The 19,990-nt window shown below is 33.8% G+C and overlaps 1 pseudogene; it reads right to left on the minus strand.

Annotated features, from left to right (window-relative positions):
• Positions 1-17,732: 17,732 nt before the first annotated feature.
• LOC107865312 lies at positions 17,733-19,328 on the minus strand (annotated as a pseudogene).
• Positions 19,329-19,990: the final 662 nt, after the last annotated feature.

Genomic DNA, 19,990 nt, shown 5'->3' on the forward strand with positions numbered 1-19,990 from the left:
TAGCCAAAATTCACACTTACTAAATTTAGCAAACAACTGGTGACCTCTAAAAGTTTACAAGATAATTCTAAGGTGATCTGCATGATCAAGATCACTGCGGGAGTAGACAAGGATGTCATCTATGAACACTATAACAAACATATCAAGATATTGCTAGAACACTCGATTCATAAGGTTTATAAAAGTTGTTAGGGCATTGGTTAGCCTGAAAGACATGTCTAGAAACTCAAAGTGACCATAGAAGGTTCAGAATGCTATCTTTAGAATATCATATTCCCTCACTTTAAGTTGATGATAGCTGGATCTAAGGTCTATCTTGGAGAAATAACTTGCACCTTACAACTGATCAAATAGGTCATCAATTCTCAGAAGAGGGTACTTATTTTTTAATGTGACCTTGTTAAGCTAACGATAGTCAATGTACATACGCAAAGAACCATCTTTCTTCCGCACGAATAGAATAGGTGTGCCCCAAGGAGAAATACAGAGCCTTATGAAACCTTTTTCTAAACGATCTTTAAGTTGCTCTTTCAACTCTTTAAGCTCACTAGGTGTCATACGGTATGGCAAAATAGAAATAGGATAAGTGTCGGGAAGAAGGTCAATCTCAAATTCTATCTCTCAATCGGGAAGTACCCCTAGGAGATCTTCTAAAAAAATATCTGAGAACTCATTAACAATATCGACTGACTGAATAGTTGGAGCCTCGGACTTAGTGTCTTTGACTCTAACTAGGTGATAGTTGCAACCCTTGGATATTAGCTTTTTGGCTTTGAGATAGGAGATAAAATGACTCTTGGGAGACACCAAACTCCCAGACCACTCAAAAATTGGCTCATCAGGGAACTAAAACTTGACCACATGGGTACGATAGTTTATAGATGCATAACAAGAATGAAGCCAATCCATATCCAGAATAAGGTCAAAATCTACATATCTAACTCTATCAAATCAGCAAGTATGAGTCTATTAAGAATAGTAATGGGACAATCTATATACACTTATTTAGCAATAACTGACTCCCCTACTGGTGTGGAGACTAGGAAAGGATCAAGAATTTTTTTTGGGACTCATTTTGAAATTCACAACCATAAGTGGGGTCACATAGGAAAGACTGGACCCAGGGTCCAACAACATACAAACATCAAAACAAAAGACGCGGAGCATACCAGTAACAATATCGGGAGAGTCCTCCAACTCCTGATAGAATAGTAAGGCATAGAATCTGTTCTGGAATTGACCGCCAACAATGCTAGATAAAGAGCCATGAATAGGGGTGGGACAAGGGACAAGAGCTAGAGTACTAGTAGTTGGTGCCTGAGGTCATGCATCTCGGGTCCCCTACCTAGCATGCGAATAATTTCTAAGTTTGTGGCCCTGCTTTCCACAACCAAAACAACCCCTCAAATTTGCAAAACACTCACCGAGATAATCCCTACCACACTTAGCACAAGGAGAATAACAGTGCCTGTTACCTACACTGTTCTGCGACCTAGACATAAAAGACCTACTCCCTTGCTCCTGCCTTCCTTTGGGTGCGGGAGTACTAGCTGATGAAGGCGTAGAATAGATGGACGTCTCTAAAACTGAGGGAGGTTTTCTCTATGGAACCTAGGCTGACTATACATATACTGTTCAAATCTAGCCCTCTTGTTACCCCTCACTCTGTCTCTCTCTCTAATCTTATCCGCCTCTATCTGCTGTTCATGCATCATTGACCTAGGTAGATCCATATCCCTATATAGCATTGCAGTCCTACACTCTTTCAGCGCCAAACCAGAAACACCTGTCACGAACTTGCTCATACTAGCTTGGGTATCAGAAATCAAATCAGGAGCATACTTGGCTAACTGGTTAAACTTCAACCAGTACTTCTTAACAGTCATGGAGCCCTGCCTCAAGTTCATAATCTCCTAAATCTTTGCTTCCCTTATCTCAAGCAGAAAGAACTTGTCCAAGAATGCATCTTAGAATACCCGCCATATCATAGGAGAAGTATCCTCACCTCTACCCTTCCTCTACAATACAACCCAATTATAAGCTATGTCCTTCAACCTATAAGATGCTAACTCAACACTTTCTTTCTCAGAAATATGCATTAAGTATGTGATCTTTCTCACCTCCTCAAGGTACAATCATAGGTCCTCACCTGCCTTAGACACATAAAACTCCGGCGGATTCATCCACATAAAATCACGGATCTTAGAAGTAGCTACATCACCTACCTAATGATTTGCAATGGTGGCTTGGTTATTGGCCCAAACATTAGCGGTGACTGCTTGGTCTAACGCCTGAAAGGTTGCTCGAAACTTAGCATGAGACACAATCTCATTTAAAGGATCAATAGGTGGGGGTTTCTCATCATCGTTTCCATGAGCATTCGCTCTTCGGAGAGGCATTTTCTGAAATAAGAGAGCGTGAATTATTAGATGAGAGGGACAACTACAGGCACAATGAAATCTGAAAGAAAGAAACAACTTTTTCCTAAAATATCTTGTAGCCTCTTGCTCATAGATGTGCCATGCTACACACCGATGATCAAGACTCTACTGAATACGGCTTGTCAGACTCCCTAAGACTCCTTTAAAACCTTAGGCTCTGATTCTAAGTTTATAATGACCTAAAATCACTTTCCGAGATGTCACACAGTGCTTAGGGCTACAATTAACCCCAAGCTAACCCATTAAGCCTATCACTTCTCATAATAACTCATTTAAGAAGAAATATACAAAACATTGGCACAGTCATATCAAATTAAAGGAAATACAAAGATAATACTCGGTCCAAACGACGACAATACTGGAAATCTCAACACAACCACAGTCTGATAACTAGTTTGACAAAGCCTCTACTACTTCATGAACTTGAGAGCTATTTGGACAGGTCCCCAACTGACTCAAACTAAACTGAAAGTAATAACATAAGCACTTGACTACTAAAATTTCTAAAGATAGGTCCTCAAACCATGAGGACTCACCACTGTAGAAATATAGATGAAGGTACTCGAGAATCACTGACGAGGCTGGGAATGAGCACCTGAACCTACATTATAAGTTAATGTAGTACATAGACGTATATGTGGATCAACACTTGGGAATGTACTGAGTATATGGGGGTGTATTCATTTACATAAAAATATATCAATACGCTTTAATCAAATCATGTATTCAAATAGGAATGACTCACATGGCTTCATAAGTCTAAAATGTAAGGCTCATAAATCATATAGAATAAAGCATGTAACACAAATCTCGTGAGTCATTATACGTGGGCTTTAAAATCTATTTTCTCCTCTTATACTCATTACTCATTGGATAAAGGAAGCTTTAAACAATACTTTCAACTCATGCATATGTCTCATGGAGAGTAAAACTTCTTTATTTCTCAAGAACTTATAACTCTTTTAAACTCAAACACTTGGAACTCGAAATCATATGACTTTAGTTTAAAAACTGATGATCAACTCTAATTAGTAGAGAAAACTACTTCCTTCTTTGGAAAATACTCAAAAGCAATTCGTTCACTTTAGAAAATATCTCATCTTAAAGCTTTAGGGAAAGTATTCTATCTCAATGGAAAATACTTTAGTTTAGGGTGGTTCTATTAACCGACATAAATAATGGAGCTATAAGGAGTCCAATGTCTTATCCTCCTGAGAAAAAAACCTTACATTAGGGAGAGGCGTCATACCCTTACCAAGGAGTATAACCTTAAGTCAGTGATCACTTATCTCGGCCTCAGTCCCAATCATCTCGACCTCAAGCCCAAAATCTCAAACCTATGGTGGCACATAGTTCTGAGGTAAGAAACCATGGTATCTTACCCAACTCAGTGCTAAATACTACTCCCTTTAGTTAATCTCACTCATCTCAAGGAAATCCACTTTCAAAATAATCTCATGGTTCATAAGAACCCAATAATCAAATCTGTAATCTTATATGGTAGAGTGGATTTCAAAACTGTATGACCATTAGGTCAAAACATTTCTTAATAATCTCAAAATACTCAAATCATGGGTGCTCATAGAATAATAGTTCATAAAATTGCAGGTCTCAAGTAGGGCTTAATGACCCATAATTCAATCTTAAGTTAAAACTCACCATAATGCATAATAGATAGCATATAGATTCATAATTCATGTAGAAATCTGGAAGTTACAGCAATTTGTCTCAAAATATCAACATACTCATATACTTCGATTTCTAGGACATTGAAACTCTTAAATTCTCAAGGAGTGACAACTTAGGGTATAAACCCAGCTTCAATTTCTTAAGAAAACATGAAAAATCATCTTATTTGACTTTCAATTCATAGAAAACATCAAGATATTTCAATCAATAACAATGGGTAAAACCCCTAATTCAATATCATGAAAAATCTCATAGATTGCAAAAAATTATAGTTTAAATAATCCTTTGGGCACAAGGGTGAAAGGAATACCCTTGTTCAAAACCCCAAATACCTTAGATTATGAAATTGGATGAACAAGCTTGATTCAAACTCTTCTTCTTACTCTTGAGAGAGGGTTCTTGCAACTCTTGAACATAGAAAACTTAATCTCAACTCAATTTGTAGAATCTATGGTAAGTTCTTAGATTTCTTGGAGAAGGATTTTAGATTAGATCTTGAGGGAGAAACCCTAGCTCTCTTATGTTTTGGATAATGAATGAAGTTATTTGCTTCATTTGGAATATATCTGGTTGATAAAAGAGTGGAAAGACCAAAGAGTCCCTTTTAAAACTGACTTAAAATACTGAATAGGGGTTGTGATGGTCATAGCGACATTCCGTCGATCTTCCGTCGCACGTCGGTCAAAAAAAGAGTGCACTGCCTTGATCTGACGGTCTCAGCGATACTGTGTCGCAAACTCAATGGTCCGTCAGATCGTCCGTCACACTTTGGTCACAAAAATAACACATTGCATCGATGTGATGGTCTCAGTGATGATCCATCACAAACTCGACGGTCCATCGGATTGTCCGTCGCATGTTGTCTAGGATGAGGCCACACTGCCACAGTGGCGACGGTCTCAGCGGTGGTCCACCGCGGTATTCATGGTCCGTCGTCCTGGCGTCACACTTAGGCCAAAAAAGAGAGTTACTACCTTGGTTGTGACGGTTCGAGCGATGGTCCATCGCACACTCGATGGTATGTGAACCTGTCCATCGCACTTGGGCGATTCTGACAACCCTCGATAAAATGGCCATAACTTTCTACCCCGATGCTGGATTTGGACAAAATTGGTATTGTTGGAAAGCTAATTTAATTCTCTACACTATAAGAAGCCATTTTTAGGAAAATTCAACAATATTAAAATACTAATCACTTGGTAAGTCTCTTCTCAATCTTTTAGGGCCGGAATTGCACTTCACTTGACATGCTCAAGGCTCAAACTACAAGGGAACTTTGCGAGGTCTTATATTGAGTATCTAATATATATATATATATATATATATATATATATATATATATCCCAAGATAGTTTAATCCACATATCAAACTCATTCTTCATAATCATTGTATTAACTAAATACATTCGGTACAACTTAGGGGTTTTGCTTAGGATTTACCCAAGACAATAATATATATATATATATATATGTATGCAAAGTATGTACAAGAAAAAATATAAATACTTATTTAACCCAAAGTACATACAAACAAAGTACATTTGAGTAAATTCATGGATACTTCTACACATTTCCAAACAGTTAACCCTAAAAAAAATTCCCAAATATTTCTAAATCTTTCCAGCAGTTGCAGCTACTACAGTTCATACTTGCATCCAAGAAATATTGTGAAAATTGAGATTGAACTAGATATATGTGAAATTCTTTTCAGTTATTTCCAGGGTTAGAATAGAATTGTGTACTTGTAAATATATTTGTGTTTAATTATAATTAGGTGGGGAAGCTATAAAATTGGTAAGTACTACTCAACTTCCTATGTTTTCTGAGTTGATCTGAGGCACTACAACACTACTTCTTTCACTAGCGCACCAAAGAGAAACACAGAAAGAGAGAAAATGGAGAAAGAAACTATTTTTTGGCGCTTACTTTTTTTAGATTTTAGGCTCTAAAAGAATTTCAGGAAAACCACCATATATATGAGAAAACAGATAAAAGAGTTTCATTGCAAAGTGAAGCAAAATTTCTGAACCTGAACAAGAAAACCAAGTATGTATAAATCGTCATACTGCAGGATTAGGACGAGTGAAGTTTCAAATCTTTATAACATTGTCATTTTTTCTAATATGCTTACAACTTCTTCCATTCCAATGTACTGTCGATGGACAAATCATTTGTAATAATCAGCTAAACATATATCCTTCACGTGGAAAATAAATAACACTTGAGAATTCAATCATCGTAAATATAATTCATGTATATATCAATCGTTTAAAGGGAACATTCTCAACATAAATGTATATTCACTTCTTAGAATACACGACTAAGCACTTAAGTGAAATGGAGTACAGATAATTCATAACTTACTATGACTGAGTACCTGAAAAATCATTCGTAATTTAGTCTTGTTAAACTTCATCGTGTTAAAAAATTTCCTGAACTGAACTTTGAAGTATTCGCCTAGAGCCTCTTAAAGCCTTTTTTGAAAGGTGTCTAGTATGTCTATAATTGTTATCTCCTGTATTTTAGTTAGGCATCTCACTCTATCGGGAACCTTCTCTAATTTCTTATTATTTCTTATTTTTTGTGCTTCTAATCTAAGGTAAAGGTATAAACTACGTACACTCCACCCTCTCCAAATCCTACTTTTTGGGAATACACTGGGTATATATGTTATTGCTGTAGTTATATTTCACATAATTCAAACAAAACAATCAACCACATAAAAATTCCTTACTCTCATAGATCCCATCCCCATCCACCTCGACTTTTTACCTTGTCTTAGTATAATATTTGTCTAGATTGTATATAATTGTGTTGAGAATAATAATTTTTAATTAATAAAAAATTTGCTTACTTTTCTAAAAAATATTTTACAAGAGAACATTTTCTATGATACTAAATACACCCCAGGTCTTTTTCACTTTATCTGTGCTCTAATATGAAGGGGAAAATATAAGTTTCATAAGTTTTGCAGCTTATATATATACTTGGTAAAGTCAAGTACGAGAAGAAATTCACCCTCAAATCAAGTGTTTGTAGGAATATAGGTAGGAGATATGTTGTACCTTCGTGTTCTATCATTCTTGAAAAGAAAAAATAGATCTAACATACTAAAATGACTTATCATCAGTACAAAAATAGTTCTAAGTATCATTGTTGTCTATGATGATAGATAGTCTATGTACTGTGCGTGTTGATATTGGTTTAGCCGAAGAAGGGTAGCGTATCAATTAATGCAAACGTTGAGGAGAAATAGTTTTCTGAAAGTTTCCTCCTTTTGTTTTAACAAACATGTATATCTCATGAGATCATAAAGTCGACAAGATTTGATCCTTACAGTTGCACCTGTACTATGTACCTTTGAGCTAACTCATGAAGATAATTTTCTCCTATCTCTATCATCGCTGTCTCTTTTCCTTGGTTACCTTCCAATGATATAATACCTTCACTAGCCCATAGGTGATACAACCTTTGTGCTAAAATCTTTTGATCCTTCAGAAAGTTTTCTACCATCAATGAGGTTGTGGCTGTGTAATGCCCCAAAATCGAGTCTCGAGAAGTCACACGGTGCTTAGAGGCACAAGTGACCCCAAGCTAACCCTCCTACTGGCATAATTCATAAGCAGCTGGATAAAATGCTTAAATCTATATAAAATCAGCAAAAACATAGAACTTCTCTGAACTTGATCAATATAAACATGAACTTTACAAGATTACAACTCTACTTTTACCAAACGAAACTAAAACTGAATACATCAACTTCTACTGATTGTCTATGAAGCCTCTACTGGTACTGACTTTAGATAACCGGTTCATGACTCCCAACTATTTAAGCTCAATATGACTAAAATAAGAAAATACAATACTTCTCAAACTATATAACCAACTCAAGCCCTTGAATTAAAAGGACTCGTCCCCTGCTGACTGGGAGCGGCAGACTGACTGAATGTGGTATTTGTTCTACAATTTGTACCTAAATTATAAGACACTGTAGCACATAGAAATATATGAGGGTCAGTACTTTAAGGAATGTACTGAGTATGTGGGGGTGCAATGCAACATTATAAATAATATCATAAATGATTATGAAAATCGTGCATGCTGATGATAACGACTTTCTTTTCTTGAATTAATTGAAGTATATTCCTTGTAAATCATCAATAGTAATGCAAGAATTATATATCTTATAAATCATTATACTTAAACTCTTTAACTCATGAAACTTGAACTCTTATGGGCTTGGGAAGTTCTTATAACCGACTAAACCATGTGAGCTACATGGAGTCCAATATTTTTTCCTCCTAAGGAGAGAACCCCACATTAGCAGGAGCATCGTACTCTTGCCAAGGATTACAACCTAAATTTAGTGATCACAATCTAATACTTGGCCTTCGGCCCACAATTATCAATATCAATCCTATGGTGGCAGGAAGTTTTGGGGGAAATACCATATTTCCCACTGGATGCTAAATACTACTCCCAGACACAAGCTCAGAACGCGTTAGGAAATCCACCACAAATATCACAAGGGTTTATCATGAAGACCAAATCAAATTTCTTTCTCATTTATCAAATCATAATCAATTTGTTGAATCCTAAATCAACTCAAATCAAATCAGTCTTTCTCAATATCAACATGATCAATTCATTAAGTCATGGCAACATCAATAACTGTGAGGAAATATTAAGACTCATTGTAACAACTTAATCTCGTTAATCAATATACTCTATAATCCAATTTGTCATAAGGAAGCTTAAATCTTGACACATGTCTTGAAAGCACTTTAAATACCAACTCATGGTAGAAACATGAAATTCATAATATTAAATATCAAGTCATAATTTGGAAATTGTAAAATAATCATGTATCAAAAACTTCAAGAAAACATCATAAAACTCATTCTTGACTCTCCAGCTCAAATATCAATATATATATTCAATAATCAAACTTTTCATAGAAAAGCTTAAATCATGACTCTTATCTCAAATCATTCGGAAATCATCAACTCATAATAACAATATTCAACTCATGGCATAAGTTCTAAATTTAAGAAATAAAATGATGAAATAGTCACATGTATCAATCTTGAATAGCTCAAATATGATAAATCATTAATAAAGTAATTTGGGTGTAAAGCCACTTTGCAAAATCATGAATTTAAATAGTAGAAATTAAATCTTTGGCACAAAAATAAAAGAAATGTTCTTGTTCAAACCCCACATACCTTGGATTATGATTTGAAGATGAGCAAGCTTGATTGGAAACTCTTCTTCACACTTTTGAGATAAGTTCTTGATGCTTTTGACTTGGAGAACTTGATTCTTGAACAACTTGGTGAAATCTTTGGAAGATTCTTGAATTTTCTTGTAGAAGATTTGATTTAGGATTTCGGAAGAAACCCTAGTTCTAGATCTTTCTTGGAAGAGAAATAAGAGAAAATGAACTTCTTTTCTCTACTTAGATATATATATATATATATATATATATAGGACCAAAATGGGTAGAAATGATCAAAATGCCCTTGCAAAAATGTCCCTTAATTGCTGGAAAAAAATAGTTGACGACATCCGTGACAAGCCGTCAGGCCCGTCGCGAATTGTCATCACAAAAAGGTGGATTTTATGATTTTCTACCTTAATATGACGATACTTTATGACAAGCCATCAGGCTTGTGAGAAGTCATCACAAAAGGTCATCACAGAGTTTCCAGGCTGAGATGCTGGAGTAAAATAAGCATAACTCTTTGCTCCGATATTGAATTTTGAAGAAATTGGTATCGTTGGAAATTATAATTCAATTATCTATCTTTTGGTAGGTCATGGTATCAATGATTCATAGTATAACGAGAGATATGATCATTTGAAGTTCGATATGGAAAAATCCTTCCCAAGATTATAATTGGTAAGGAATGTTTTGATTCACCTAATCACTAGGACATCTTTGAGGCCTTAATACATATCACCTTTGAATATAAAACAACCAAAGCAATAAAATTTATTTCTCATGAGCTTGATTCATGATTGCACTATTGGTTAGAGTCTCGGGGTATTACAAAATGGCTCTAACTCCCTTACCGGGTGTCCGATTTGGGTGGATCTTATGTCATGGAAAGCTTATCCATTTCTCCACATAATAAAAAGTGGAATTTAGGTAAATACAACACAATATAAACAACAATCACTTTGAAAGTCATCCATATTCACTCAAAAATAGATTTAGGCTTAAGAAATGATTGGGGTATTACAGGCTGCCCTCTCTCATATGACACATCCAGAATGAACAATTGTGTACGTCAAATCTGGTACATACAACAAAAATATCAAAATTGGAAGGGGACTCAATAACTTGATGTTTTTTGGTGATGGCAATGACAAAACTATCGTTACTGGTAATAAAAATGTCCCTAATGGACATCATCGGCTCAGATAAGTACAGAAAACATGGTTTAAGCTGATATGATAAATCATAATAACTTAAAGCCAGGACATTATGAATTCCTCCATCATGACCACTCATGTGTACATTAAGGTTTTGACTCGTTCTTTTTCTCTCATCTATTTTTGGTCTTCTAGCCAAAAGTCCAGCAAGCACTTATGTAAGTTTTAATGATAACTCCTCGCTAACCTTCAACCAAACGACCATTAAAATAATAGCCCTTATGCAAATTTTTTGTTGTAAATCATTAACACTCATTTCTTATTTGAAACTAGTTCTAAGTATTGATCATAATAGCTTTTCTACTGTTGTTATTTCTCCGAGATATGTTTTTGCTATCTTGATTCTAGACTCAGTTATAAAGCAGAATGGGTACAAAAGATTCGTGTAACTGGCCTTACTCTCTTGGGGTTGAGATCTAGTTGATTAATTTACTCATAAGAATTATTATCTCATTAAAGGCACTGTAGGGCTCTCTTACAGACTGTAATGGTGCCTTACTTCAGTAGTTATTTTTTGGTTTTCTGGCAGAAAGCTTCACTCGTTGTAGCGAATTCTCCAATTATTTTTGTTCCCACAAAATTTGTAGTATAAGGTCCATTTAAAACTCAGATGAGAATTATTTAAGAAATATAGTCAGGTTTTCTATATTTATGTTAGAAAGAAAGAATACTTATAAATTGCTAAATCATAATATGGAATTCAGGTTCCTATAATAGTCTTATATATGTTAACGTAGACACATCATTGTTGTTAAGTTCATCAATATCCTATAAGTTGCACATTGATGGTGCATGTATATTAGATTATAGTTCTTTTACTTTTGATAGGGACTTACAGCTAATTTACAGCATATTAGTTATAAAGATCCTTGAGCCTTTTTTTATTACCTAGTTATGGATGAGCTAATTATTAGTATATAATATGAGGTTCTATTTTGTATGTTATTTTCAAATTGATTTATGTTCTTTTTTAGATATTATTTTAGCTGTCAACGATTGGTGTTTTTATTAACTATTCATTTGTTAAACAATGGAATTTTTATATCTATTATGTACTATAATTACATAATGTGCTTGGGCAGAATTTTTCAAATCAATGGAACTGGGAGGAGGTGTCTTTAGGCAAACTACACTTACGGGGGGAACTATTCAAGCAACTCAATCACTGGATGAGTCAAGCCCTACCCCTGCTGCTAATACAAGTAATAAATTCAACTATATCTATTAGGATTATATTATTTAGTTATTTGTCAAGTTGAAACAAAAAACATTTAGCCTTTGACATTTTAATTTATGTTAAACTTGTAAAGAGAAAAATGGACATTAGCTCACTATACGCATAGCAATTGAGATTGTAAATAGTAAAAGTACTAAATTTGTAATAGTAATTATTTTTTGAGCTCATCAATCCTCTAATAATTTAAAGAAATGCTATTAGCTTTCCTATTTTCTCTTTATTTTGTCAGTGCTTTTCTTGACTTAGTTGGTTGTTAAGACACAACAAAATAAAGCAAAATAGATTCTCCATCTTCATCCTATGTATTTCCGAAGCGGACAATGGAATCAAGAAGATCAGAGGATTATCTTGGATAAGAAACATCCAGTTAAGCACTTAAGTAAAGGGGGTTTTGAAGATAAAGTAATTGAGCATAAGACAAACCATAAAAAATTAGCAAGCGTTGCCACTTTAGACTCATATTTTGCTTGTCAAAGTCCATCTCCCAGCTCTAGGGACAAAAATATGAGGTCAAATTCTTCGACTGTCTATAGTGACAAAACCCATTCAATAAGCAGGTCCATTACATCATTGAATGGTGAATAATGTTACAAGCAAGAGTTGTGTGTTTTTTGATTCTTCAAGCATCGTTACATCTGAAGCCTATGGAAAAAAGTCTTTTGAAGTGTCTGGTCTATTACTTGGTCAAATTACTGGGTTATTATCATCTCTAAAAGTAAGCTTGAGGAAAAGTTATGTTACAAGAGGAGCATCAAGGATGGAGGTAAATGTTTGTAGGTAATCAGAAGTTTGGAAATCTTCCTTAAGTAAATTGAATGTAGGATCTTCTTCAATTCCCTACAAAGAAAGGGAAACTGAGAGAGAAAATAAAGAGAAAACCCCAGATAGAATAAATATAATTCCAACCTTAGAAGCAAAATAAGTTAATATGTCCAAGGCTTCTGTTCAAGCCTATAAGAAAACTTCTATCCGTAAAATGGTTACTGGAAGATCTATTTCTTAATTGTTTGTTCTCGATGAACTAATAAAGAAAAGGTTCATCTGAATAATGTACAAAGAAAACCCTTGGTTCCTCAAAGAACCAATGGACATGAATCCTCAACTTTGGTCTCAAAGCCTAGTGAAAGAATTAGAAGTGGCCAGTATAGAAGGGTTGTGAGCAGCGGTAAAGAGAATGTTATTGTGAGAATGGGTATGAGCCAGAAGTCAATTTACAAAGACGTCCAGGGATGTAGTAAAAATTTCTCGAGTTAAAAAATAAGAATAAAAGAATCTGCCAGAGCACAAAGTCGAGTGGTTTTATAGTGAATCCAGATAAAAGAAAGGAGGTCACAAATCATGCAAATGTAAAGAATATGGTTTTCTACTAATAAAAGATTGAAACCTGTGTGTAAATAATACACATTCTACCTCTTCCATTCTCTACTAATTGTGCAATGAAAATGTGTAGATGACATGTAGATGGTCTCGTGTTGTCAAACTGATTTTGTGAGGTTCATCTTATTGCTACGCTGTAATATTTTAAGTGCTTTGGAACATATTTTAATATCTGGTACATGGTAATATTGAAAGAGGCTTAAAATTATTATTGTATCTTAATTATTCTTTTCAGCAGTTTATCAAAAGCATACTAGATATGTTCTTTACTTCTTTTCTAATCAATGTGGTTTTTTGTTGTTTTATAAATATATCTATATATATATTCTATCATTTTTAGACTTAAATGGTATTTTAAATTGATGTTTTTCATCGTTAGATGATTCCTCTAGAATCAGAAAAGGTCATGGAAAGACTAGAGGGAAAGGTCTTGAAAAAATAAAGAAGGCTATGGGAAGCAAGATGAAAATAGAGATCCTGATTGGCAAGGAAAGTCTAACAAAGACAATTCAATCAGCCAAACTATCAAATGAATTAGGGATAATTGCACGAAATTTTCTTCCACTTCCAAATAAGTGGAAGGAATTTATAAAAGAGGATAAAGATGCAACACTAATTAGATGTCATGTAAGTATTCTATACTATTTTAAAATTTATTACATGACAAACAGTACTTTTGTTCTCCCCGGTGGTGCCCAAGTGCTACGTAATATGGATATAAATTAAAAGACTATTTGAGGGGCTAAAAACATTGCCATACAACTTATAAAGACAACTTGCAACTCTGATTTAAACATAAGCATATTGTTTTATTACTTATAACAACTATATTTGGTAGATCATAACAGTACATGGGTTGTACTAAAACCTTATATACATATGTACTCCAAACTCCACTATTTTATATCTATATTGGGTCTAAAACATCAATAATAGACAGTGTCATTTGAGTATAAATAATTACACCAAAAAATAATAAAAGGTAGTTTAGTTTAACTTTTTGCACACTATTCTCTATGCTCTCAAAACACCTACAGTTCCTTTCTTTCCAAATTGGCCACCATATTGAAGCAGGGAAAATTCTCCATCTAGTGTTGTATTTAGTGTGGACGTATTTCTCCTCCTATCTTTTTAGAGCTTTAATGACTTCCCCCGGCATAGTCCAATATATGCCTTTTAAGGATAAAAAATATTCCTCATAGTTTCTATGTATGTTTGCAGTGTAGAAATAGTTGGTTTACAGTTTCTGAGGTTTCCCCATAGGAAACACCTAGAACATAAGGTTATCCCTATTTTCATTACATTATCCTGAGTCAGTAGCAGTCACATTAAACATGAAACTTTATTGGGAATTCTGTATTTCCAGATTTATTTCCATGAGCAGGTAGGATTCTGCGGACTTGGTTGATCCATCAACCTGTATGCTGCACCTACTTTAAATATGCCTTTGCTTCCATCTTTCTATCATGGCATATCCTTCTCTACCTGACGACCATTAAAACTTCCATCCCCTCATTTTTCTTCCCGGTTGCTACTGATTTTTATTTTACTAGGTGAAAGCCTTTCTTTTCTTTGTTTCCTTTCATAAAAATTTCCTCCTTATGCTATCCAACCTTTTAATGACCCTTTCTGGAATGAGATTTTTAACAAGAACATTTACACCATGTGAGAAATAAAATAAATATTTGAAATATGTATCAACCGTATTATCCAAATGCTTTTCCTCAGAAAATCACCTTAAAAGAGGAAAAAAGATAGAAACATTCAACTGTAAAGTATCCTTGTTTGTACTATTTGTATTTTATTTTCTTACATAGTCAGATTATGTTAAGATTCCCGATTGATTTGAAATACTTTAACTCCATGCTAAGTGGTTAATATAGTAGTGATTTGATGAAGATAAATGGCCACTAGAAAGTACTCCATTTTTACCTTAAAGAAATATTGTTTTGGATCAACTGTGATAAAGTACACAAATAATGTCAAGATTTTACTAAGGTTACATATAATTTTGGCATATCATTTGAGTATTGCATGTCAGCTTATTAGGCTACAAAATATAAGCCTTGAAACTAATTTACTCAACATTAGATTAGTATGCTCTGATAAAAATACAGGCTGATGTAGCTATACATCTGACCATCACGTCTAAGATTGAAGGCCTAACACCATATAAGCCTCTATATCCTCTCAGTACGTAGTAGGCCTATCATATTTTTAAGACATAGAAGAAATAAATGTTGATAGTTTCTTGTATTGAACAAGTAACTATAGTGCATTTCATACGGTACTTGGATTTTAAATCAAATGTTAATCCTTCAAATGGTATTGTCTTGACCAATTCCAAGTCGACATATTTCGAACTAAGATTTCAGATTTACCAAAATCACATATGCATTCCAAAGACGTCAAGATAAAATACCTTTCTTTAAATATCTACTATACATGAGTCCAAAATGACTTCCACTATGTCTATCAAAATATGTCCATCTTATGAGACACATAACATTAGTTTTAAAATACAAGACCTGCATTCTGAATTTTTGTTATTCTTAGATAAATTGATTATCACATTAGCTATTCATTTAAGTAATCCAACTTCAGTTGTCATTCATTTTAATTACAATATATCAATCAACTAAAATTTACATAGTTCAAGTATGACAACTAAATATATACTAAGGTATTTTAAATTAATGAACCACCTTAGGTGATCGGGGCCAGAGCTAGATACAAAGGTATGGGTTCGGCCAATCCCAGAAACCTTGGTCCAAACTCTGTAAATCAATTTAATATGTATAAATTAATAATTTAAAATACAGTAACTTAATAAGGACTATAATCTGAACCTAAAGATTTCAAATCGTGGGTATAAATTTCTTGAACTACAATCTATGTTTTTAAGGGCATTAGAGTTTTAAGGTACTAAGCATTTTAGCATATGTTATGATTATAATTTTAATCTAAAAGGGGTTTTGATTGTTTTGTGTATTTCTTCAATACTTATTTGTTTTCTTAGGAGAGGTTTGACATTAATTTGGATGAGCATTATATGAAAGATAGCTGTAAGGATATTCTAAAAAATAGAAGTCGTCAATGGTGCTACAAGTTAAAAAAAAATGAAAGTGCACGCTCCGTGGAAGAGGCTTGTAAATGGAAGTTGCACAGTTGACCTCAGAAAATTGGAATAAGCTTTGTGACATGTGGAACGATCCAGAACACAAGGTAATTTATATTTATGTTATTTTCATTATTTAAGTTATGTTGTTTATATTTTCTTTGTCGAAACAATGCGAAATAAATAAGGTCAATCGAACTAAGCTTAAATCCAATCATTTCATGGGATCAAAAGCGTTTGTAAAAGCTCGTGCTGAAATTGTAAGTTATACTATTTTAATTCTTTTTACTAATGATACTTTGGTACTATTTAATATTGTGTTGTTTGATAAATAAGAGAATAGGTATGTAATTTGTATCTCATTTTGGTAAGATACCTCTAAATACTATTTCATATTATTTTCTTGTTATACAGGGTGAAAATGAATATGAAGGTGTAGAGCTTGATAGAATTGAGTTCTATAAGCATACTCATTACACGAGTGAAAAAGGATGGTCATCTAAAGAAGCTGAGACAAACTATATAAGAAATTAATATTTCAATAAGATACCATTGAATTTGTATGATTAATATTCTTCATGTATTCTTTATTTGTGTTATTATTTTTATGAAGAACAACATGATAGATTTGAAAGCTCTTTATACTTCTGGAAAGTCTTCCATGACATTAATGAAATTGTGGATACTGTACTTGGCACAAAGTCAGGGTACATAAAAACTCTTGGTTATGGTCCTAAATCTAATACTACACGGGCAACGCAAAGGAGAACGGCAGAGTTAGAAGAACCCCTCGAAAAGGCCATACAGAAAGCTGCTAGTGCCCAAAATAAGTTACAAAAATAATTAAATGCAGCTGAAACTGTGGTAGAAATCCAGAAATCATAGATATAAGACCAGTAATGTCAAATACAAGACCAGCAGTTGCAGATTAAAGCATTAAATTTTTAGTTGAATACTGTAGCAGCACGCCAAGGGGAAATGCTTAAGAAAATGTAGCTTCTTGTTAGCCCATCACTGTCAAGGTTAGAAGTAATGCAAGTTTATATAATAAGTTCTATTTAATTTCTCTTTATTAAATATATAAACTATGTAGAATTTACTATATAACTTTGCATTTTTTTAATGATGCAGCAAGAAAGAACTCCATCAGAATGCCAACTTTAGATATATTTCTATTTCACCAACTAAAACTTCATGTTTAACGAGATTTTATAGTTTATACCAAATATGTTATTTAAATTATAATAGATAAGTAAATAATTTACATTCTTAACAAAATGATTTATCCAGTTTAACTGTCCTTTTTAGTTCTAAAGCCTTCTTCCTTCTTCTACAGTAGATTAACATGATAAGGATTACCAAAATCACACCAACTGACAATGAAAAACTCTAGAAAATATGTTTTCCTTTCTTTCCATATCATTTTTTTTTACTATTTGCAACTGCAACTAATGTCTCCTAATATCTAAAGTCAATCTAACGAACTCTTATTTTTCTTCCCTTAGCACACTCTATACCTTTGACAGTTGACATGACTCGAGAACCTAGTTATAATTCTTGCTCCATTTGCAGCTCTTCCTTGAGAACATGCAAACTGTTACCAGTTAGATGAGCACCTTCCATGTCTCCTAATTGCACACTTAGTTCTATCAGTTTGATAGTTGTTGGTACACTTTCATCTTCTGTGTAGATCACTCTGAACTTCATCAGAACAATTCACTACAAAACTTTTTTTGAGATAAAGGTAACATTGTATTCACACCAACAGATTCATCATTTAACAAATAATGAATTCTTCCATGGTGTCCACCATATGCATGCAGGAATAGTTTTCCACTTGATCTTCTTTATTCCTCTGTTACCAATTACCTTCCAACTACTAAGTAATTCCAAAGTTGTTTTAGGCATTACCCATTTAACTCCTAGAATAGACAAAAACATATTCCAAAAACTTGTAGCAACTTTACAATGCAAAAATAGGTGGTTATTTACTTCTATTTCCTAGTCACACATAACATATTTTGAACAAATCTACTATCCTCTCCTCTGTAGATCCTCATGACTAAGATATGCTTTCCTACATACCAAGTACCAACTATGCAAAATAAGCAACCTTGGGGGAGGGGGACTCCTGGTCTTTTAAATCAATATCCTAGGCTATTTGTCCAGTAAAATATGGTTGGTATATAGCTTTCAGTAGCATGAGTTGATAGTAAATAGGCCTTTGTTGTGTAGTTTCCATCTAGGCCTATCAGGCCTCAATGAAAAACCTGAAAAAGAATTCAGGACTTCAAGAAGATTAGCAAACTCTCTGATTTCCCTTCTTCTTGATAGAATCTCCATAGCCATTTTTTAAGATAAGAATTATTCTGACTGTAAAACTTCTTTAAACCATACCCCCTATTGATTACTCAGGGGTTAAACAATTTACTAAAAAACTTAACAAGGAAGAATAACCTTGAGAGGAAGAATTGAACGGAAAAAAAAAGTAGAAAGTCCTTATCTGTTGGCTAGTGTCTTTACTCGACAAGGAGACTCCATCTTGAGAGATTAGTAGCTTATTTAATTTTGGTCACATCAATCCAATTGAGGCATATTCTGTCTCTGAGCTCTTGCTATAACTTACCATCTTTTCTATCTTCATTGCATGTTCATCATCTCTAGTAGAGTGTGTGAAAAGATTGATTCGAAATGGATAATTGTAAAACCAATTAGAAAAGCCATTTGCATTAGGGATTACCCAGGCTTTTATCTTTGTATCTTACATGAAAAATAGCAACAAAACTAATGAGAAAAATAGGCTCATCGTTAATGTTATATAGATTGTTACATCTAGTAAAAGTTGATTTTGTAATAGATCAAGTTCATACCAAGGTTTAGTGCCAGATAAATTCTTAATTGTTGGTATTTCTATATGTGTGCTGGCTAATTTTAGCAATAATGTAACTTGCACTTGCATTATTAAGAGGGAGAATAGCCTCAAAAGAAATAGACTTCCTGATTTACCACTCACATTTTCTTTCGCCATTGCCTTATGGAATAACAGGAGGTGTCAAAGTTACCATTCTAAATTTCCAGTTCTACATCATATTAATTCAAGTGCGACACTGCTTTTTACTGTACAAAAACAAAGATGATGTTCCAATTGCAATTGGTTTTATGGTTAGAAGATGTTGGAAAAATTTTGACAGAAGCTCGGCTTTGGCTTATGTTAGCCCAGTTTCAGCGAATTCTCTTTTGACGGCTGTTAGTTTGGAGGATAGAACCTTCAGATATGTCTTTTCAGTGTTCATTGAAGTGTTCCAGTATGTTGGTGTTATAATATCTGTGTTGAACTAATGAATTTCAAATTCATCCATTTCACCATATTATTCAACTTCAGTCAATTATTCAAGATACTCTAGATAAATTAAAGCTTACAGTTGTAGACAATCTGGAGAAATAAGATGGAAAGAAAGGAAAAGTACTTTTTTAGAGTCTTCCTTGTCAGTTGGTGTGATTCCTATTACATGGCTATGATTCTGTTACCTTATATTGAGAGAGAGTGTCTTCTCCTCTCTTTAATTTTTCGTGTGTCCTTTTTATTGCTTCTCTTTTCTTCTTGCTCATTTATTCTGCGGATGTTGAAATTTGAAAATATTATCATCAGTCATAATTTTCTTCTCTTTTCCACAAGTATAAAAGTAAGAG

The sequence above is a fragment of the Capsicum annuum genome, chromosome 3, assembly GCF_002878395.1.
Source record: "Capsicum annuum cultivar UCD-10X-F1 chromosome 3, UCD10Xv1.1, whole genome shotgun sequence".
Lineage (NCBI taxonomy): Eukaryota > Viridiplantae > Streptophyta > Magnoliopsida > Solanales > Solanaceae > Capsicum > Capsicum annuum.